The sequence below is a fragment of the Phyllobates terribilis genome, unplaced genomic scaffold (assembly GCF_046119375.1).
Source record: "Phyllobates terribilis strain yellow unplaced genomic scaffold, ASM4611937v1 Scaffold_629__1_contigs__length_933511, whole genome shotgun sequence".
NCBI classification, from domain to species: domain Eukaryota; kingdom Metazoa; phylum Chordata; class Amphibia; order Anura; family Dendrobatidae; genus Phyllobates; species Phyllobates terribilis.
The window spans coordinates 566,428-588,768 of NW_027363389.1; the positions used below are offsets into that span (position 1 = coordinate 566,428).

Here is a 22,341-nt window from a genome sequence, read left to right on the forward strand (position 1 = left end):
CAACAATATACTGAAAGGTCAATTATATTGTGCAGCTTATCTCACCACCTGTAGTTATTTAGGTGAAAGCTCCAAAATGCTTGCCTAATATGTCTGTTTATCCAAAAGGAAGTAAAAAGGGAGAGCTAGAAAGATAGCATTGCATCACATTACATGGCAATGCAATGCACAGTTGCTGAAGTTGAACCAAAATGAGCTTGTAATCTGGCTTCTGCAACTTTGAACATGAAAAATCCAATGAGGAGAAGAAAAGCAAAGCCAAAGAGTCCATCCCAAAATCCGACAAACAAGCAAAATGAACAAAAAACATTGAATTCAATTCTTTCTGATTTTAGAAACTGCATTAAAGAAGGGGTGCACCGGTCCTGGAGATACTGCAATACCAGGTCAATGCGTGGAGTGGACAGAGCAAGCTCTTTTTCCGTCTCCCTGTTCTAAAAATCCATTTAATATATGGTCCCCAGATAGGGGACGTATCAGATATTAAACTGATAAGAACAGATACTACACTTGATCTTAGCCAAAAGGCCGAGAAGCGATAACCAGAATTGGTTTCAAACTACGGAGCCACCCAAGGATCCTGAAAAGTCCATTTGTGGAGATGAGCTCCTGGACTCCCGTTAAGAAGACATGTTGTCAACCTCTAGATCCCTTACATGCCTGCACTTTTCGGCTTGCTGCTGCTGCAATCCACGCGTTTTAGATCTGCATAACTCCACCTCTTTAAACACAGCACCTTCACCCCCTGCTGTTCCCACCCGCCTCAACACCGTTGGAAGGGAGGAGAACCAATTAAGGCGGGGGGTGGGGTGGAACGAGCAGCTGTCTACCCTTAGCAGGAGGGCTCCTGATTACATACCTCTCCTGCTGCTGCTGCTGCTGCTGGCTGTCCAGCAGCAGACTGAAGGTGGCTGCTGCTGTGCACAGGTATATAAAGGCTCAGAGCCTATTATGACACGCGCAGCCATCGTTCCATTGCCACATTCCATCTACTGCAGGCAGGATACCTGGCTGGCTGAATGTCGCTGAGAAGCTCACAGAGACCGCCATAAGCAAGAGTTTAACAGAATGCCACAGACTAATCAACCAAACTTTTTGGGTTGGGTTCTCTTTTATAGTCTGCAGGCATTAAATGAAAGAAGTCAGTGTTCCAGCAGAAGGAGACAACGTTTCAGAAAAGGCATTGTAGCAAACCAAAAAAGAAATTTTAAGCGCAGCAGAGTAACCAGCGCACATACCTGTTAGCTCAGGTGAGTTTAAAAGGCTGCTGTTGATAACAAGGGCATTTGCTAAATAGATGGTGTGTGTGCAACAATATACTGAAAGGTCAATTATATTGTGCAGCTTATCTCACCACCTGTAGTTATTTAGGTGAAAGCTCCAAAATGCTTGCCTAATATGTCTGTTTATCCAAAAGGAAGTAAAAAGGGAGAGCTAGAAAGATAGCATTGCATCACATTACATGGCAATGCAATGCACAGTTGCTGAAGTTGAACCAAAATGAGCTTGTAATCTGGCTTCTGCAACTTTGAACATGAAAAATCCAATGAGGAGAAGAAAAGCAAAGCCAAAGAGTCCATCCCAAAATCCGACAAACAAGCAAAATGAACAAAAAACATTGAATTCAATTCTTTCTGATTTTAGAAACTGCATTAAAGAAGGGGTGCACCGGTCCTGGAGATACTGCAATACCAGGTCAATGCGTGGAGTGGACAGAACAAGCTCTTTTTTCATCTCCCTGTTCTAAAAATCCATTTAATATATGGTCCCCAGATAGGGGACGTATCAGATATTAAACTGATAAGAACAGATACTACACTTGATCTTAGCCAAAAGGCCGAGAAGCGATAACCAGAATTGGTTTCAAACTACGGAGCCACCCAAGGATCCTGAAAAGTCCATTTGTGGAGATGAGCTCCTGGACTCCCGTTAAGAAGACATGTTGTCAACCTCTAGATCCCTTACATGCCTGCACTTTTCGGCTTGCTGCTGCTGCAATCCACGCGTTTTAGATCTGCATAACTCCACCTCTTTAAACACAGCACCTTCACCCCCTGCTGTTCCCACCCGCCTCAACACCGTTGGAAGGGAGGAGAACCAATTAAGGCGGGGGGTGGGGTGGAACGAGCAGCTGTCTACCCTTAGCAGGAGGGCTCCTGATTACATACCTCTCCTGCTGCTGCTGGCTGTCCAGCAGCAGACTGAAGGTGGCTGCTGCTGTGCACAGGTATATAAAGGCTCAGAGCCTATTATGACACGCGCAGCCAGCGTTCCATTGCCACATTCCATCTACTGCAGGCAGGATACCTGGCTGGCTGAATGTCGCTGAGAAGCTCACAGAGACCGCCATAAGCAACAGTTTAACAGAATGCCACAGACTAATCAACCAAACTTTTTGGGTTGGGTTCTCTTTTATAGTCTGCAGGCATTAAATGAAAGAAGTCAGTGTTCCAGCAGAAGGAGACAACGTTTCAGAAAAGGCATTGTAGCAAACCAAAAAAGAAATTTTAAGCGCAGCAGAGTAACCAGCACACATACCTGTTAGCTCAGGTGAGTTTAAAAGGCTGCTGTTGATAACAAGGGCATTTGCTAAATAGATGGTGTGTGTGCAACAATATACTGAAAGGTCAATTATATTGTGCAGCTTATCTCACCACCTGTAGTTATTTAGGTGAAAGCTCCAAAATGCTTGCCTAATATGTCTGTTTATCCAAAAGGAAGTAAAAAGGGAGAGCTAGAAAGATAGCATTGCATCACATTACATGGCAATGCAATGCACAGTTGCTGAAGTTGAACCAAAATGAGCTTGTAATCTGGCTTCTGCAACTTTGAACATGAAAAATCCAATGAGGAGAAGAAAAGCAAAGCCAAAGAGTCCATCCCAAAATCCGACAAACAAGCAAAATGAACAAAAAACATTGAATTCAATTCTTTCTGATTTTAGAAACTGCATTAAAGAAGGGGTGCACCGGTCCTGGAGATACTGCAATACCAGGTCAATGCGTGGAGTGGACAGAGCAAGCTCTTTTTCCATCTCCCTGTTCTAAAAATCCATTTAATATATGGTCCCCAGATAGGGGACGTATCAGATATTAAACTGATAAGAACAGATACTACACTTGATCTTAGCCAAAAGGCCGAGAAGCGATAACCAGAATTGGTTTCAAACTACGGAGCCACCCAAGGATCCTGAAAAGTCCATTTGTGGAGATGAGCTCCTGGACTCCCGTTAAGAAGACATGTTGTCAACCTCTAGATCCCTTACATGCCTGCACTTTTCGGCTTGCTGCTGCTGCAATCCACGCGTTTTAGATCTGCATAACTCCACCTCTTTAAACACAGCACCTTCACCCCCTGCTGTTCCCACCCGCCTCAACACCGTTGGAAGGGAGGAGAACCAATTAAGGCGGGGGGTGGGGTGGAACGAGCAGCTGTCTACCCTTAGCAGGAGGGCTCCTGATTACATACCTCTCCTGCTGCTGCTGCTGCTGCTGGCTGTCCAGCAGCAGACTGAAGGTGGCTGCTGCTGTGCACAGGTATATAAAGGCTCAGAGCCTATTATGACACGCGCAGCCAGCAATCCATTACCACATTCCATCTACTGCAGGCAGGATACCTGGCTGGCTGAATGTCGCTGAGAAGCTCACAGAGACCGCCATAAGCAACAGTTTAACAGAATGCCACAGACTAATCAACCAAACTTTTTGGGTTGGGTTCTCTTTTATAGTCTGCAGGCATTAAATGAAAGAAGTCAGTGTTCCAGCAGAAGGAGACAACGTTTCAGAAAAGGCATTGTAGCAAACCAAAAAAGAAATTTTAAGCGCAGCAGAGTAACCAGCGCACATACCTGTTAGCTCAGGTGAGTTTAAAAGGCTGCTGTTGATAACAAGGGCATTTGCTAAATAGATGGTGTGTGTGCAACAATATACTGAAAGGTCAATTATATTGTGCAGCTTATCTCACCACCTGTAGTTATTTAGGTGAAAGCTCCAAAATGCTTGCCTAATATGTCTGTTTATCCAAAAGGAAGTAAAAAGGGAGAGCTAGAAAGATAGCATTGCATCACATTACATGGCAATGCAATGCACAGTTGCTGAAGTTGAACCAAAATGAGCTTGTAATCTGGCTTCTGCAACTTTGAACATGAAAAATCCAATGAGGAGAAGAAAAGCAAAGCCAAAGAGTCCATCCCAAAATCCGACAAACAAGCAAAATGAACAAAAAACATTGAATTCAATTCTTTCTGATTTTAGAAACTGCATTAAAGAAGGGGTGCACCGGTCCTGGAGATACTGCAATACCAGGTCAATGCGTGGAGTGGACAGAGCAAGCTCTTTTTTCATCTCCCTGTTCTAAAAATCCATTTAATATATGGTCCCCAGATAGGGGACGTATCAGATATTAAACTGATAAGAACAGATACTACACTTGATCTTAGCCAAAAGGCCGAGAAGCGATAACCAGAATTGGTTTCAAACTACGGAGCCACCCAAGGATCCTGAAAAGTCCATTTGTGGAGATGAGCTCCTGGACTCCCGTTAAGAAGACATGTTGTCAACCTCTAGATCCCTTACATGCCTGCACTTTTCGGCTTGCTGCTGCTGCAATCCACGCGTTTTAGATCTGCATAACTCCACCTCTTTAAACACAGCACCTTCACCCCCTGCTGTTCCCACCCGCCTCAACACCGTTGGAAGGGAGGAGAACCAATTAAGGCGGGGGGTGGGGTGGAACGAGCAGCTGTCTACCCTTAGCAGGAGGGCTCCTGATTACATACCTCTCCTGCTGCTGCTGGCTGTCCAGCAGCAGACTGAAGGTGGCTGCTGCTGTGCACAGGTATATAAAGGCTCAGAGCCTATTATGACACGCGCAGCCAGCGTTCCATTGCCACATTCCATCTACTGCAGGCAGGATACCTGGCTGGCTGAATGTCGCTGAGAAGCTCACAGAGACCGCCATAAGCAACAGTTTAACAGAATGCCACAGACTAATCAACCAAACTTTTTGGGTTGGGTTCTCTTTTATAGTCTGCAGGCATTAAATGAAAGAAGTCAGTGTTCCAGCAGAAGGAGACAACGTTTCAGAAAAGGCATTGTAGCAAACCAAAAAAGAAATTTTAAGCGCAGCAGAGTAACCAGCGCACATACCTGTTAGCTCAGGTGAGTTTAAAAGGCTGCTGTTGATAACAAGGGCATTTGCTAAATAGATGGTGTGTGTGCAACAATATACTGAAAGGTCAATTATATTGTGCAGCTTATCTCACCACCTGTAGTTATTTAGGTGAAAGCTCCAAAATGCTTGCCTAATATGTCTGTTTATCCAAAAGGAAGTAAAAAGGGAGAGCTAGAAAGATAGCATTGCATCACATTACATGGCAATGCAATGCACAGTTGCTGAAGTTGAACCAAAATGAGCTTGTAATCTGGCTTCTGCAACTTTGAACATGAAAAATCCAATGAGGAGAAGAAAAGCAAAGCCAAAGAGTCCATCCCAAAATCCGACAAACAAGCAAAATGAACAAAAAACATTGAATTCAATTCTTTCTGATTTTAGAAACTGCATTAAAGAAGGGGTGCACCGGTCCTGGAGATACTGCAATACCAGGTCAATGCGTGGAGTGGACAGAGCAAGCTCTTTTTCCATCTCCCTGTTCTAAAAATCCATTTAATATATGGTCCCCAGATAGGGGACGTATCAGATATTAAACTGATAAGAACAGATTTTTTTTTTTATCGAAAGCCCGAATTCGTGTACAAAACCCGAGTGCGCTTAAAAAAGTGACAAGTGCCACAAAAAAAAGTGCACTAGGATGCTGGTCTTCTTGAAACCCTCTCCAAAAGGAGAAGGGTCCCCCAAACCATTCCCCGTCCCTCCGAGCCAGAAGGCCACAGCGAGGCACAGGGACAAATAGCCACCTCCAGCCGGAGCCAGAGGCGACCCAATCTTACCCTCAATACCTGCCCGAGTTCTCACCCGAGCAAGGCACTGGGAGCCAAAGACTGTGCTCCCCTCCCGGAAGAGGGGAGCCAACAACGCTCTCCTCCCGAAAGAGGAGAGCCAGGGGGGTTCAGGGGGGAGCGGAACCTGATGGCCACACACTCCCCCCCTAGACCTGCCAAGAGTTGAACCCGTAAGGGAACCGCATCCCGACAAAATCCTAGTAAGGACGTGGACACACGTGAAAAAGTGGACACACAGTGACAAAAAAAATTAAATAAATAGTGAAGGTTTCACAGTATAATACTGCCCGGACCTTCGACCGGGAATTGAAAAATTCCCCATCCTAAGGCCAGAAGGCCCGGAATAAGGGTGTGTGTGAAGAAAGAAATATTGAAGTGCTAGTGCAAATGTGCCATAAACTCAAGTGGGGTTCCCAATCCCAGTGAGTTAAGGCACCCCAGGGTCACCACTCCTGGGGCACTTCATACTTCGGGCTTTCGATCTTCCCCGGCCCAATGGCGTCGAACCTGGGGGGCCATGCTTTCCACCAGATGACTATATTAGCCACCTGGCGTACTAACAAGCGCCTAAACCCCAGTGTGCATAATATATCAATCTACTAGGGCGGCAAACATCCAAAACCGCCTTTTCGAAAGATACTACACTTGATCTTAGCCAAAAGGCCGAGAAGCGATAACCAGAATTGGTTTCAAACTACGGAGCCACCCAAGGATCCTGAAAAGTCCATTTGTGGAGATGAGCTCCTGGACTCCCGTTAAGAAGACATGTTGTCAACCTCTAGATCCCTTACATGCCTGAACTTTTCGGCTTGCTGCTGCTGCAATCCACGCGTTTTAGATCTGCATAACTCCACCTCTTTAAACACAGCACCTTCAACCCCTGCTGTTCCCACCCGCCTCAACACCGTTGGAAGGGAGGAGAACCAATTAAGGCGGGGGGTGGGGTGGAACGAGCAGCTGTCTACCCTTAGCAGGAGGGCTCCTGATTACATACCTCTCCTGCTGCTGCTGCTGGGGGCTGTCCAGCAGCAGACTGAAGGTGGCTGCTGCTGTGCACAGGTATATAAAGGCTCAGAGCCTATTATGACACGCGCAGCCAGCAATCCATTACCACATTCCATCTACTGCAGGCAGGATACCTGGCTGGCTGAATGTCGCTGAGAAGCTCACAGAGACCGCCATAAGCAACAGTTTAACAGAATGCCACAGACTAATCAACCAAACTTTTTGGGTTGGGTTCTCTTTTATAGTCTGCAGGCATTAAATGAAAGAAGTCAGTGTTCCAGCAGAAGGAGACAACGTTTCAGAAAAGGCATTGTAGCAAACCAAAAAAGAAATTTTAAGCGCAGCAGAGTAACCAGCGCACATACCTGTTAGCTCAGGTGAGTTTAAAAGGCTGCTGTTGATAACAAGGGCATTTGCTAAATAGATGGTGTGTGTGCAACAATATACTGAAAGGTCAATTATATTGTGCAGCTTATCTCACCACCTGTAGTTATTTAGGTGAAAGCTCCAAAATGCTTGCCTAATATGTCTGTTTATCCAAAAGGAAGTAAAAAGGGAGAGCTAGAAAGATAGCATTGCATCACATTACATGGCAATGCAATGCACAGTTGCTGAAGTTGAACCAAAATGAGCTTGTAATCTGGCTTCTGCAACTTTGAACATGAAAAATCCAATGAGGAGAAGAAAAGCAAAGCCAAAGAGTCCATCCCAAAATCCGACAAACAAGCAAAATGAACAAAAAACATTGAATTCAATTCTTTCTGATTTTAGAAACTGCATTAAAGAAGGGGTGCACCGGTCCTGGAGATACTGCAATACCAGGTCAATGCGTGGAGTGGACAGAGCAAGCTCTTTTTCCATCTCACTGTTCTAAAAATCCATTTAATATATGGTCCCCAGATAGGGGACGTATCAGATATTAAACTGATAAGAACAGATACTACACTTGATCTTAGCCAAAAGGCCGAGAAGCGATAACCAGAATTGGTTTCAAACTACGGAGCCACCCAAGGATCCTGAAAAGTCCATTTGTGGAGATGAGCTCCTGGACTCCCGTTAAGAAGACATGTTGTCAACCTCTAGATCCCTTACATGCCTGCACTTTTCGGCTTGCTGCTGCTGCAATCCACGCGTTTTAGATCTGCATAACTCCACCTCTTTAAACACAGCACCTTCACCCCCTGCTGTTCCCACCCGCCTCAACACCGTTGGAAGGGAGGAGAACCAATTAAGGCGGGGGGTGGGGTGGAACGAGCAGCTGTCTACCCTTAGCAGGAGGGCTCCTGATTACATACCTCTCCTGCTGCTGCTGCTGCTGGCTGTCCAGCAGCAGACTGAAGGTGGCTGCTGCTGTGCACAGGTATATAAAGGCTCAGAGCCTATTATGACACGCGCAGCCAGCGTTCCATTGCCACATTCCATCTACTGCAGGCAGGATACCTGGCTGGCTGAATGTCGCTGAGAAGCTCACAGAGACCGCCATAAGCAACAGTTTAACAGAATGCCACAGACTAATCAACCAAACTTTTGGGGTTGGGTTCTCTTTTATAGTCTGCAGGCATTAAATGAAAGAAGTCAGTGTTCCAGCAGAAGGAGACAACGTTTCAGAAAAGGCATTGTAGCAAACCAAAAAAGAAATTTTAAGCGCAGCAGAGTAACCAGCGCACATACCTGTTAGCTCAGGTGAGTTTAAAAGGCTGCTGTTGATAACAAGGGCATTTGCTAAATAGATGGTGTGTGTGCAACAATATACTGAAAGGTCAATTATATTGTGCAGCTTATCTCACCACCTGTAGTTATTTAGGTGAAAGCTCCAAAATGCTTGCCTAATATGTCTGTTTATCCAAAAGGAAGTAAAAAGGGAGAGCTAGAAAGATAGCATTGCATCACATTACATGGCAATGCAATGCACAGTTGCTGAAGTTGAACCAAAATGAGCTTGTAATCTGGCTTCTGCAACTTTGAACATGAAAAATCCAATGAGGAGAAGAAAAGCAAAGCCAAAGAGTCCATCCCAAAATCCGACAAACAAGCAAAATGAACAAAAAACATTGAATTCAATTCTTTCTGATTTTAGAAACTGCATTAAAGAAGGGGTGCACCGGTCCTGGAGATACTGCAATACCAGGTCAATGCGTGGAGTGGACAGAGCAAGCTCTTTTTCCATCTCCCTGTTCTAAAAATCCATTTAATATATGGTCCCCAGATAGGGGACGTATCAGATATTAAACTGATAAGAACAGATACTACACTTGATCTTAGCCAAAAGGCCGAGAAGCGATAACCAGAATTGGTTTCAAACTACGGAGCCACCCAAGGATCCTGAAAAGTCCATTTGTGGAGATGAGCTCCTGGACTCCCGTTAAGAAGACATGTTGTCAACCTCTAGATCCCTTACATGCCTGCACTTTTCGGCTTGCTGCTGCTGCAATCCACGCGTTTTAGATCTGCATAACTCCACCTCTTTAAACACAGCACCTTCACCCCCTGCTGTTCCCACCCGCCTCAACACCGTTGGAAGGGAGGAGAACCAATTAAGGCGGGGGGTGGGGTGGAACGAGCAGCTGTCTACCCTTAGCAGGAGGGCTCCTGATTACATACCTCTCCTGCTGCTGCTGCTGCTGCTGGCTGTCCAGCAGCAGACTGAAGGTGGCTGCTGCTGTGCACAGGTATATAAAGGCTCAGAGCCTATTATGACACGCGCAGCCATCGTTCCATTGCCACATTCCATCTACTGCAGGCAGGATACCTGGCTGGCTGAATGTCGCTGAGAAGCTCACAGAGACCGCCATAAGCAACAGTTTAACAGAATGCCACAGACTAATCAACCAAACTTTTTGGGTTGGGTTCTCTTTTATAGTCTGCAGGCATTAAATGAAAGAAGTCAGTGTTCCAGCAGAAGGAGACAACGTTTCAGAAAAGGCATTGTAGCAAACCAAAAAAGAAATTTTAAGCGCAGCAGAGTAACCAGCGCACATACCTGTTAGCTCAGGTGAGTTTAAAAGGCTGCTGTTGATAACAAGGGCATTTGCTAAATAGATGGTGTGTGTGCAACAATATACTGAAAGGTCAATTATATTGTGCAGCTTATCTCACCACCTGTAGTTATTTAGGTGAAAGCTCCAAAATGCTTGCCTAATATGTCTGTTTATCCAAAAGGAAGTAAAAAGGGAGAGCTAGAAAGATAGCATTGCATCACATTACATGGCAATGCAATGCACAGTTGCTGAAGTTGAACCAAAATGAGCTTGTAATCTGGCTTCTGCAACTTTGAACATGAAAAATCCAATGAGGAGAAGAAAAGCAAAGCCAAAGAGTCCATCCCAAAATCCGACAAACAAGCAAAATGAACAAAAAACATTGAATTCAATTCTTTCTGATTTTAGAAACTGCATTAAAGAAGGGGTGCACCGGTCCTGGAGATACTGCAATACCAGGTCAATGCGTGGAGTGGACAGAGCAAGCTCTTTTTTCATCTCCCTGTTCTAAAAATCCATTTAATATATGGTCCCCAGATAGGGGACGTATCAGATATTAAACTGATAAGAACAGATACTACACTTGATCTTAGCCAAAAGGCCGAGAAGCGATAACCAGAATTGGTTTCAAACTACGGAGCCACCCAAGGATCCTGAAAAGTCCATTTGTGGAGATGAGCTCCTGGACTCCCGTTAAGAAGACATGTTGTCAACCTCTAGATCCCTTACATGCCTGCACTTTTCGGCTTGCTGCTGCTGCAATCCACGCGTTTTAGATCTGCATAACTCCACCTCTTTAAACACAGCACCTTCACCCCCTGCTGTTCCCACCCGCCTCAACACCGTTGGAAGGGAGGAGAACCAATTAAGGCGGGGGGTGGGGTGGAACGAGCAGCTGTCTACCCTTAGCAGGAGGGCTCCTGATTACATACCTCTCCTGCTGCTGCTGCTGCTGGCTGTCCAGCAGCAGACTGAAGGTGGCTGCTGCTGTGCACAGGTATATAAAGGCTCAGAGCCTATTATGACACGCGCAGCCAGCGTTCCATTGCCACATTCCATCTACTGCAGGCAGGATACCTGGCTGGCTGAATGTCGCTGAGAAGCTCACAGAGACCGCCATAAGCAACAGTTTAACAGAATGCCACAGACTAATCAACCAAACTTTTTGGGTTGGGTTCTCTTTTATAGTCTGCAGGCATTAAATGAAAGAAGTCAGTGTTCCAGCAGAAGGAGACAACGTTTCAGAAAAGGCATTGTAGCAAACCAAAAAAGAAATTTTAAGCGCAGCAGAGTAACCAGCGCACATACCTGTTAGCTCAGGTGAGTTTAAAAGGCTGCTGTTGATAACAAGGGCATTTGCTAAATAGATGGTGTGTGTGCAACAATATACTGAAAGGTCAATTATATTGTGCAGCTTATCTCACCACCTGTAGTTATTTAGGTGAAAGCTCCAAAATGCTTGCCTAATATGTCTGTTTATCCAAAAGGAAGTAAAAAGGGAGAGCTAGAAAGATAGCATTGCATCACATTACATGGCAATGCAATGCACAGTTGCTGAAGTTGAACCAAAATGAGCTTGTAATCTGGCTTCTGCAACTTTGAACATGAAAAATCCAATGAGGAGAAGAAAAGCAAAGCCAAAGAGTCCATCCCAAAATCCGACAAACAAGCAAAATGAACAAAAAACATTGAATTCAATTCTTTCTGATTTTAGAAACTGCATTAAAGAAGGGGTGCACCGGTCCTGGAGATACTGCAATACCAGGTCAATGCGTGGAGTGGACAGAGCAAGCTCTTTTTCCATCTCCCTGTTCTAAAAATCCATTTAATATATGGTCCCTAGATAGGGGACGTATCAGATATTAAACTGATAAGAACAGATTTTTTTTTTTATCGAAAGCCCGAATTCGTGTACAAAACCCGAGTGCGCTTAAAAAAGTGACAAGTGCCACAAAAAAAAGTGCACTAGGATGCTGGTCTTCTTGAAACCCTCTCCAAAAGGAGAAGGGTCCCCCAAACCATTCCCCGTCCCTCCGAGCCAGAAGGCCACAGCGAGGCACAGGGACAAATAGCCACCTCCAGCCGGAGCCAGAGGCGACCCAATCTTACCCTCAATACCTGCCTGAGTTCTCACCCGAGCAAGGCACTGGGAGCCAAAGACTGTGCTCCCCTCCCGGAAGAGGGGAGCCAACAACGCTCTCCTCCCGAAAGAGGAGAGCCAGGGGGGTTCAGGGGGGAGCGGAACCTGATGGCCACACACTCCCCCCCTAGACCTGCCAAGAGTTGAACCCGTAAGGGAACCGCATCCCGACAAAATCCTAGTAAGGACGTGGACACACGTGAAAAAGTGGACACACAGTGACAAAAAAAATTAAATAAATAGTGAAGGTTTCACAGTATAATACTGCCCGGACCTTCGACCGGGAATTGAAAAATTCCCCATCCTAAGACCAGAAGGCCCGGAATAAGGGTGTGTGTGAAGAAAGAAATATTGAAGTGCTAGTGCAAATGTGCCATAAACTCAAGTGGGGTTCCCAATCCCAGTGAGTTAAGGCACCCCAGGGTCACCACTCCTGGGGCACTTCATACTTCGGGCTTTCGATCTTCCCCGGCCCAATGGCGTCGATCCTGGGGGGCCATGCTTTCCACCAGATGACTATATTAGCCACCTGGCGTACTAACAAGCGCCTAAACCCCAGTGTGCATAATGTATCAATCTACTAGGGCGGCAAACATCCAAAACCGCCTTTTCGAAAGATACTACACTTGATCTTAGCCAAAAGGCCGAGAAGCGATAACCAGAATTGGTTTCAAACTACGGAGCCACCCAAGGATCCTGAAAAGTCCATTTGTGGAGATGAGCTCCTGGACTCCCGTTAAGAAGACATGTTGTCAACCTCTAAATCCCTTACATGCCTGCACTTTTCGGCTTGCTGCTGCTGCAATCCACGCGTTTTAGATCTGCATAACTCCACCTCTTTAAACACAGCACCTTCACCCCCTGCTGTTCCCACCCGCCTCAACACCGTTGGAAGGGAGGAGAACCAATTAAGGCGGGGGGTGGGGTGGAACGAGCAGCTGTCTACCCTTAGCAGGAGGGCTCCTGATTACATACCTCTCCTGCTGCTGCTGCTGGGGGCTGTCCAGCAGCAGACTGAAGGTGGCTGCTGCTGTGCACAGGTATATAAAGGCTCAGAGCCTATTATGACACGCGCAGCCAGCAATCCATTACCACATTCCATCTACTGCAGGCAGGATACCTGGCTGGCTGAATGTCGCTGAGAAGCTCACAGAGACCGCCATAAGCAACAGTTTAACAGAATGCCACAGACTAATCAACCAAACTTTTTGGGTTGGGTTCTCTTTTATAGTCTGCAGGCATTAAATGAAAGAAGTCAGTGTTCCAGCAGAAGGAGACAACGTTTCAGAAAAGGCATTGTAGCAAACCAAAAAAGAAATTTTAAGCGCAGCAGAGTAACCAGCGCACATACCTGTTAGCTCAGGTGAGTTTAAAAGGCTGCTGTTGATAACAAGGGCATTTGCTAAATAGATGGTGTGTGTGCAACAATATACTGAAAGGTCAATTATATTGTGCAGCTTATCTCACCACCTGTAGTTATTTAGGTGAAAGCTCCAAAATGCTTGCCTAATATGTCTGTTTATCCAAAAGGAAGTAAAAAGGGAGAGCTAGAAAGATAGCATTGCATCACATTACATGGCAATGCAATGCACAGTTGCTGAAGTTGAACCAAAATGAGCTTGTAATCTGGCTTCTGCAACTTTGAACATGAAAAATCCAATGAGGAGAAGAAAAGCAAAGCCAAAGAGTCCATCCCAAAATCCGACAAACAAGCAAAATGAACAAAAAACATTGAATTCAATTCTTTCTGATTTTAGAAACTGCATTAACCCCTTAAGCCCCGCGGGTGGTTTTGCACGTTAATGACCGGGCCAATTTTTACAATTCTGACCACTGTCACTTTATGAGGTAATTACTCTCGAACGCTTCAACGGATCCCCCTGATTCTGAGATTGTTTTTTCGTGACATATTGTACTTCATGATTGTGGAAAAATTTCTTCGATATCACTTGCGTTTATTTGTGAAAAAAAACGGAAATTTGGCGAAAATTTTGAAAATTTTGCAATTTTCAAAATTTGAATTTTTAAGCCCTGAAATCAGAGCGATATGTCACACAAAAGAGTTAATAAATAACATTTCCCACATGTCTACTTTACATCAGCACAATTTTGGAACCAAAATTTTTTTTTGTTAGGGAGCTATAAGGGTTAAAAGTTGACCAGCGATTTCTCATTTTTCCAACAAAATTTACAAAACCATTTTTTTAGGGACCACATCACATTTGAAGTCACTTTGAGAGGTCTTTATGACAGAAAATACCCAAAAGTGACACCATTCTAAAAACTGCACCCCTCAAGGTGCTCAAAACCACATTCAAGAACTTTATTAACCCTTCAGGTGCTTCACAGGAATTTTTTGAATGTGGAAGAAAAAAATGAACATTTAACTTTTTTCACAAAAATGTTAATTTAGACCCAATTTTTTTTATTTTCACAGGGGTAACAAGAAAAAATGGACCCCAAAATTTGTTGTGCAATTTCCCCTGGGCACGCAGATACCCAATATTTGGGGAAAAAATACTGTTTGGGCGCACGGCAGGGCTCGGGAGGGAAGGAGCGCTATTTGACTTTTTGATTGTAAAATTTGCTTGAATAATTAGCGGACGCCATGTTGTGTTTGGAGAGCCCCTCTGTGCCCAAACTTTGGAGCTCCCCCACAAGTGACCCCATTTTGGAAACTAAACCCCCCAAGGCACCTTTCTAGATGCATAGTGAGCACTTGGAACCACCAGGTGCTTCACAAATTGATTCGTAATAATGAAAAAGTGAAAAAAAAAACACTTTTTCATTTTTACGAATTAATTTGTGAAGCACCTAGGGGTTCCAAGTGCTCACTATGCATCTAGATAGGTGCCTTGGGGGGTCTAGTTTCCAAAATGGGGTCACTTGTGGAGGAGCTCCAATGTTTGGGCACACAGGGACTCTCCAAATGCAACATGATATCCGCTAACAATTTGAGCCGACAATTTGTTAGCGGATATCATGTTGCATTTGGAGAGTCCCTGTGTGCCCAAACATTGGAGCTCCCCCACAAGTGACCCCATTTTGGAAACTAGACCCCCCAAGGCACCTATCTAGATTCATAGTGAGCACTTGGAACCCCAGGTGCTTCACAAATTGATTCATAAAAATGAAAAAGTGTTTTTTTTTTCACTTTTTCATTTTTACGAATTAATTTGCGAAGCACCTGGGGGTTCCAAGTGCTCACTATGCATCTAGAAAGGTGCCTTGGGGGGTCTAGTTTCCAAAATGGTGTCACTTGTGGGGGAGCTCCAAAGTTTGGGCACAGAGGGGCTTTCCAAACGCAATGTGGTGTCCGCTAACAATTTGAGCCGATTTTCCATTCAATTTGTTAGCGGATACCATGTTGCATTTAGAGAGTCCCTGTGTGCCCAAACATTGGAGCTCCCCCACAAGTGACCCCCTATTTTAAACTAGACCCCCCAAGGCACCTATCTAGATTCATAGTGAGCACTTGGAACCCCAGGTGCTTCACAAATTGATTCATAAAAATGAAAAAGTGTTTTTTTTTTCACTTTTTCATTTTTACGAATCAATTTGTGAAGCACCTGGGGGTTCCAAGTGCTCACTATGCATCTAGAAAGGTGCCTTGGGGGGTCTAGTTTCCAAAATGGGGTCACTTGTGGGGGAGCTCCAAAGTTTGGGCACAGAGGGGCTCTCCAAACGCAATGTGGTGTCCGCTAACAATTTGAGCCGATTTTCCATTCAATTTGTTAGCGGATACCATGTTGCATTTAGAGAGTCCCTGTGTGCCCAAACATTGGAGCTCCCCCACAAGTGACCCCATTTTGGAAACTAGACCCCCCAAGGCACCTTTCTAGATTCATAGTGAGCACTTGGAACCCCAGGTGCTTCACAAATTGATTCATAAAAATGAAAAAGTGTTTTTTTTTTCACTTTTTCATTTTTATGAATCAATTTGTGAAGCACCTGGGGGTTCCAAGTGCTCACTATGCATCTAGAAAGGTGCCTTGGGGGGTCTAGTTTCCAAAATGGGGTCACTTGTGGGGGAGCTCCAAAGTTTGGGCACAGAGGGGCTCTCCAAACGCAATGTGGTGTCCGCTAACAATTTGAGCCGATTTTCCATTCAATTTGTTAGCGGATACCATGTTGCATTTAGAGAGTCCCTGTGTGCCCAAACATTGGAGCTCCCCCACAAGTGACCCCATTTTGGAAACTAGACCCCCCAAGGCACCTATCTAGATTCATAGTGAGCACTTGGAACCCCAGGTGCTTCACAAATTGATTCATAAAAATGAAAAAGTGTTTTATTTTCACTTTTTCATTTTTACGAATCAATTTGTGAAGCACCTGGGGGTTCTAAGTGCTCACTATGCATCTAGATAGGTGCCTTGGGGGGTCTAGTTTCCAAAATGGGGTCACTTGTGGGGGAGCTCCAAAGTTTGGGCACAGAGGGGCTCTCCAAACGCAATGTGGTGTCCGCTAACAATTTGAGCCGATTTTCCATTCAATTTGTTAGCGGATACCATGTTGCATTTAGAGAGTCCCTGTGTGCCCAAACATTGGAGCTCCCCCACAAGTGACCCCATTTTGGAAACTAGACCCCCCAAGGCACCTATCTAGATTCATAGTGAGCACTTGGAACCCCAGGTGCTTCACAAATTGATTCATAAAAATGAAAAAGTGTTTTATTTTCACTTTTTCATTTTTACGAATCAATTTGTGAAGCACCTGGGGGTTCTAAGTGCTCACTATGCATCTAGATAGGTGCCTTGGGGGGTCTAGTTTCCAAAATGGGGTCACTTGTGGGGGAGCTCCAATGTTTGGACACACAGGGGCTCTCCAAACGCAACATGGCGTCCGCTAACAATTTGAGCCGATTTTCCATTCAATTTGTTAGCGGACACCATGTCGCGTTTGGAGAGCCCGTGATGTGCCTAAACAGTGGAGCTCCCCCACAAGTGTCCCCATTTTGGAAACTATACCCCTCAAAGATTTTATTAAGGTGTATAGTGAACATTTTGAACCCAGAGGTACGGCACATTATTTGTTTACATTAGGTCATCATATTGAATAAGTTTTCATTATTCTTGAGCGCAAGTGCTCGCTACTTGAGTTTGCATCGGGTACTCAGGTATGCACCATGTACAGCGTGTGCTCGAGTGACATGCTCGAGTCCCTGCTCCGCATGTTTCACGGTTATTAGACACCCAAAAAAAAACATGCGGGGATCGCTCGTGCATGGCAGGCAATCCCCGTAAAGTTTTTTGGCCGCGAAGCATATGGGGCAGAGACTCGAGCATGTCACTCAAATACCCACGATACTAAATGCATACCAGAGCACCCGATGCAAACTCAAGTAGCGAGCACTTGCTCTCAACACTAGTCGCCATATCGTCATCTTTTTTTCTTACTTTTGAAAAAAATCCCAACCCCAGCCCTAACCCTAGCACAACCCTAGCCCCAGCACAACCCTAGCCCCAGCACAACCCTAGCCCCAGCACAACCCTAGCCCCAAACCCAGCCCTAACCCTAGCCCAATCCTAACTCAAGAGTTTATTTTTGACGCCGTTCCTTGTGCGGTATAAGTGATTAGACGACTTTATTCTTCGGGTCGGTGTGATTACAGCAATGCCAGAATCATATGGGGTTTTTATGACTGACAGCTGTCACACACTAAAAGACGCATTTTTTGTAAAATCTAGTTTTTGCATCGCCATATTTTGAGAGCTATAATTTTTCCAGATTTTGGCAGACAGTCATGTGACGGCTCGTTTTTTGCGGGATGACTTGACGTTGTTATTGGTGCCATTTTCAGGCACGTGACATTTTTTGATCGCTTTCTATTCCGATTTTTGGGAGGCAGAATAAACAAAAACCAACAATTCAGGAATTGTTTTTTTTTTTTTTTTTTATTCTGTTCCGCGTGTGGTAAAATTGATAAGGCAGCTTTACTCTTCGGGTCAGTACGTTTACAGCGGTACCACATTTGTATCATTTTTCTATGTTTTGGCGCTTATACACAATAAAAGCTATTTTATAGAAATAAATATTTTTTAGTATCGCTTTATTATGAGAGCTACAACTTTTTTATTTTTCGGCTGATGGAGCTATATGGTGGCTTGTTTTTTGCGGGACGAGATGCCGTTTTCAGCGGTATCATTTCTATTTATATACGTCTTTTTGATCGCGTGTTATTCCACTTTTTGTTTGGCGGTATGGTGATAAAGCATTGTTTTTTGCTTGTTTTTTTTTTTTTTTTTTTTACCGTGTTCACTGAAGGGGTTAACTAGTGGGACAGTTTTATAGGTCAGGTTGTTCCGGACGCGGCGATACCAAATATGTGTACTTTTATTGTTTTTTTTTTATTTTTTTTATAATAATATTTATTGATGGGTACATTATATTTTTATTTTTGGTGTATTATTTTTTTTATTTTTTTATAATATTTTTGCACATTTTTTTTTTTTTTTTTTCCACTTTCACACAGTTTATACACTTTATTACTTTGTCCCACTCTGGGACTTTCACTTTTTTTTTTCTGATCGCCTGCATGGCACAGGAATGGAGCACCATCCCTATGCCATGAAGGCTGTCAGAAGTGCACAGTGTGAAGATTGCTTGGAGATGCACTGCGCATGTCCAAGCAATCTTCCTGCTCTCTGGTGACCCGGATGTTGTCATGACGACATCGGGTCATCATGGCAACACCCGGGAAGCCTTTGCAGACTGCGCTGGAAGCCGGAAGAGGAGGTGAGTATCGCCGATCACCTCCCCTTGCCCCCGCAATGCCGCGATCGACTTCGATCGCAGCATCGCGGGGGTTAATGTGCTGGGAGCGGTGCGTGACCGCTCCCTGCACATAGTACCGGGTGTCAGCTGTGACAATCAGCTGACACCCGGCGGCGATCGCGCCCGCACAGCCTGTGTGCGGGCGCGATCGCGATGACGTACTAATACGGGTCTGGCTCTTAAGTCCCAGGGCACAGACGCGTATTAGTACGTCAGATGTTATTAAGGGGTTAAAGAAGGGGTGCACCGGTCCTGGAGATACTGCAATACCAGGTCAATGCGTGGAGTGGACAGAGCAAGCTCTTTTTCCATCTCCCTGTTCTAAAAATCCATTTAATATATGGTCCCCAGATAGGGGACGTATCAGATATTAAACTGATAAGAACAGATTTTGCGTTTATATTTAAAATATCGTAGTCTTTATCTTTTCTTCAGAGCTTTAAAATAACATCTTCCATAGGTGATAGTTCCATATACTCAGGGCTCTTTTCTTTCCAAGCTTCTTCATATCCATTAGGTAGTACATATAAATTTCACTTAATGCCAGTCTTATACAATCCTTGACTTCTATATAGTCTCTTTTAAACAACAATATGTTTCTGGTCTTCCATAGAGCACTTTTAACACAACTCAAAGTGCACCATAAAACTCTCTCTTTTTCTTTCGTCATGTTTGGTAAAATCCCATATAAAACCACTTCATGGCTTAAAAAATTAAGACCAGATAAAAATTTTAAAAGCTCACCACAGTCTTTCCACACTTGCTGTGCAAAATCACAATTCCAAATAAGGTGCATAGTAGTCTCATCATTATTGCACTGATGCCTCGGGCAGGTTTGTATAGTGCTAAGTCTTCTTTTATACTGGAAATCACGAGTCGGTAAACATTCCTGCACAATCATCCAAGCTAAGTCTTTATGTTGATTCATCAGGTAAGGTGCATTTGTTAAATTCCATATTTTAGTGACTCTGCTATATGAATAATGGCTTATGGGCGTCAAAGTTTCTTTCTTTTTTAATTGCTGCAGCAGCTTCCTTGCATTCTTCAATGTCTCCATCTCAAAAGAATCTAGGCCATATAATCTGATAACTTTCTCCAGGATGGCATATTGTTGTGGAGGGGATAACAACACTGGGCTTGTTAAAGAAATGGATATCCACTTTCGCCTCCTAAAAATGTGGCCAGCTGCATATCTTAAAAAATGTGCCCAAGGGCTTGAAGCAAACATATATTTAAAACAGAGGCTAAAAAACTTTGAGCATAAAAACAGTTTGACGTTGGGAACATCCTTACCACCAAGGTGGTGCATCTTGTACATTGTTTCTCTCTTCACCTTTTCGAACTTAGAGTTCCACACAAATTCAAACAGCATTCTCTGTAATCTTCTCGCTGTAAGGTCACTTGGGGGATAAACATAACTGAGATATAACATGACAGGAAGCAGAAGGGCCTTAATAATTAAAACTTTACCTTCGATTGTTAATTTTCTTAATTTCCAAAAGTCAATCTTCTTTTGTATTTTGTCCCTTACTCCATCCCAGCTCTTCATTCCATCATTCTGTCGATCAAAAATCACGCCCAGAATTTTAATCTTCTCTGACTGCATCGGGAGATCAGGGATGGACACATCCGCCCAATTGCCACGGACAAAACAATCACATTTCTCAATGTTTAACTTAAAACCTGAGGCTTCACAAAAAAAATTGGTCGTTCTTATAGCTCTCCTGAGAGCGGCAGGTGATGAACAAAAAATAGTAATATCATCCATGTAGCCCATTACCTTCACATCTCTTCCATGTCCTCCAGGGATAGGGACACCTTTAATCACTTTATCCTCTCGTAGCATAGATAAAAGAGGCTCTATTGCACATATAAATAGCACTGGGGACAAAGGGCAGCCTTGCTTCACACCTGAATGCAAAAACACTTCATTAGACAAAAATCCATTGATTAAAATTTTACTAAAAGAGTTCTTATATAAAAGTGCCACTTGCTTGATAAAAATTTCAGGGAAGCCCATTTTTCTTAAAACCAACCATAAAAAACAATGAGAGACACGATCAAAAGCCTTTTGAAAATCCAACGATAAAATTGCTAAGTCTTGCTTCCTGGATTGCTGGTACCATATGACATCGCGGATGGTATTGAGATGCTCCGCAACTCCTCTTCCTGGCACCCCACATACCTGGTCTTCATAAATAACTTTGGATAAAACTTTTTTAAAACGGTTCACTAAAATTTTGGACATCAACTTGTAATCAACATTCAACAGTGTGATTGGTCTCCAGTTTGCCAGATGGGATTTGGCTCCTTTTTTAAAAATCAGGGAGACCAGACCACTTCTCCAAGATATAGGCAGGATATCACACTTAAAAGCTTCTTTGATTACTAAAAACAAGTCGGGTTTTAAAAAATTCCAAAATTCACGATAAAATTCAACAGGCAAACCGTCAGAACCAGGGGTTTTCCCATAGGAAAAACTTTTGATAGCAGCATCTACTTCCGACAAGGTGACTTCAGTGCATAACAATTCTTGGTCTTCGCGGCTCAGACTATTTTTTAATGAATTAAGGGCATCTTCAGTAAAAGACTGGTCTATAGTTTTCTCATTAAAAAGCTGCTGATAAAACTGGTGAGCTTGGTTGAGCATACCTTCAGTTGTAGTTTCACCCTCTAATTCTGTTATCATTTCCTTAGCAGCAACTACTTTTTTAAAAAAAAATCTTGAGCACTTTTCATTTTTCTCCATCACTTCAATTTTTGAGTTATAAATTATTTCCTTACCCTTCGACTCTATACTCTTTTTAATTTCTTTTTTTGTTGCTTCAATTAAATCGTCCATTTCAAGTCCCACATCTCTTAGTTGATAACAGGTCTGCAATTTAGTAATAAGCCTTTTATGCCAAGCGGACTTTTCTCTTGCATTGGCTATGCTGACCTTGATAAAAAAACTTTTTATCTTCATCTTGCTGTATTCCCACCATTCTAGCAGAGTTAAAAATTTTTGTTGTTTTGTTCTTAAATAATTAAAAAACGCTTTAAAATCTGTTCTTACCTTAGGATCTTGTAACAATGTTGTATTTAGCCTCCAAACTCCTCTTGCCTTGACAAGCCCAGGTAATTCTAACTCTGATAGCAACATCTTATGATCTGAAAAAATGTTTGGGATTAAGACAACAGATTTGACATTCACATATTGGGACATGAAAATAAAATCAATACGAGATTTAGAAGAAGAGTTCTCCCAAGTATAACCGGGATCATTACTACGGATCTCTTTCCAGGAGTCTCTAAGAAAAAAATCAGTTAACAAATCCTTTAGTTGTTTCTCTGTTTTGTCTTTTTTAGGAACGGTGGAACTCCCGCTTCTCCCTTCACCAGGCAAGACACAATTGAAATCCCCACAGAACATCAGAGGCGATGAACCAGGTAGGTAATATTGCACATCTTCAAACAACTGATGTCTCTCTTCCTTCACCGGAGA

At 43.7% G+C, this 22,341-nt stretch overlaps 9 non-coding genes and 3 pseudogenes across 9 annotated transcripts; all 12 read right to left on the bottom strand.

Moving 5' to 3' along the window:
• Positions 1-349: 349 nt before the first annotated feature.
• Positions 350-540, bottom strand: LOC141233999 (U2 spliceosomal RNA). Its single transcript, XR_012300022.1, has one exon. It is a non-coding gene; the product is annotated as a U2 spliceosomal RNA (small nuclear RNA).
• A 1,118-nt stretch (positions 541-1,658) lies between these two features.
• Positions 1,659-1,849, bottom strand: LOC141234010 (U2 spliceosomal RNA). Its single transcript, XR_012300033.1, has one exon. It is a non-coding gene; the product is annotated as a U2 spliceosomal RNA (small nuclear RNA).
• A 1,109-nt stretch (positions 1,850-2,958) lies between these two features.
• LOC141233822 (U2 spliceosomal RNA) lies at positions 2,959-3,149 on the bottom strand. Its single transcript, XR_012299851.1, has one exon. It is a non-coding gene; the product is annotated as a U2 spliceosomal RNA (small nuclear RNA).
• A 1,118-nt stretch (positions 3,150-4,267) lies between these two features.
• On the bottom strand, positions 4,268-4,458 carry LOC141234138 (U2 spliceosomal RNA). The gene has a single exon (XR_012300127.1). It is a non-coding gene; the product is annotated as a U2 spliceosomal RNA (small nuclear RNA).
• A 1,109-nt stretch (positions 4,459-5,567) lies between these two features.
• Positions 5,568-5,750, bottom strand: LOC141234069 (U2 spliceosomal RNA). The gene has a single exon (XR_012300089.1). It is a non-coding gene; the product is annotated as a U2 spliceosomal RNA (small nuclear RNA).
• A 793-nt stretch (positions 5,751-6,543) lies between these two features.
• Positions 6,544-6,635, bottom strand: LOC141234129 (U2 spliceosomal RNA; annotated as a pseudogene).
• A 1,115-nt stretch (positions 6,636-7,750) lies between these two features.
• LOC141234042 (U2 spliceosomal RNA) lies at positions 7,751-7,941 on the bottom strand. Its single transcript, XR_012300064.1, has one exon. It is a non-coding gene; the product is annotated as a U2 spliceosomal RNA (small nuclear RNA).
• Positions 7,942-9,056: 1,115 nt separating this feature from the next.
• On the bottom strand, positions 9,057-9,247 carry LOC141233823 (U2 spliceosomal RNA). The gene has a single exon (XR_012299852.1). It is a non-coding gene; the product is annotated as a U2 spliceosomal RNA (small nuclear RNA).
• A 1,118-nt stretch (positions 9,248-10,365) lies between these two features.
• On the bottom strand, positions 10,366-10,556 carry LOC141233763 (U2 spliceosomal RNA). Its single transcript, XR_012299794.1, has one exon. It is a non-coding gene; the product is annotated as a U2 spliceosomal RNA (small nuclear RNA).
• A 1,115-nt stretch (positions 10,557-11,671) lies between these two features.
• On the bottom strand, positions 11,672-11,854 carry LOC141234080 (U2 spliceosomal RNA). The gene has a single exon (XR_012300094.1). It is a non-coding gene; the product is annotated as a U2 spliceosomal RNA (small nuclear RNA).
• A 793-nt stretch (positions 11,855-12,647) lies between these two features.
• On the bottom strand, positions 12,648-12,739 carry LOC141234118 (U2 spliceosomal RNA; annotated as a pseudogene).
• A 6,354-nt stretch (positions 12,740-19,093) lies between these two features.
• Positions 19,094-19,269, bottom strand: LOC141234072 (U2 spliceosomal RNA; annotated as a pseudogene).
• Between the last annotated feature and the right edge of the window lie 3,072 nt (positions 19,270-22,341).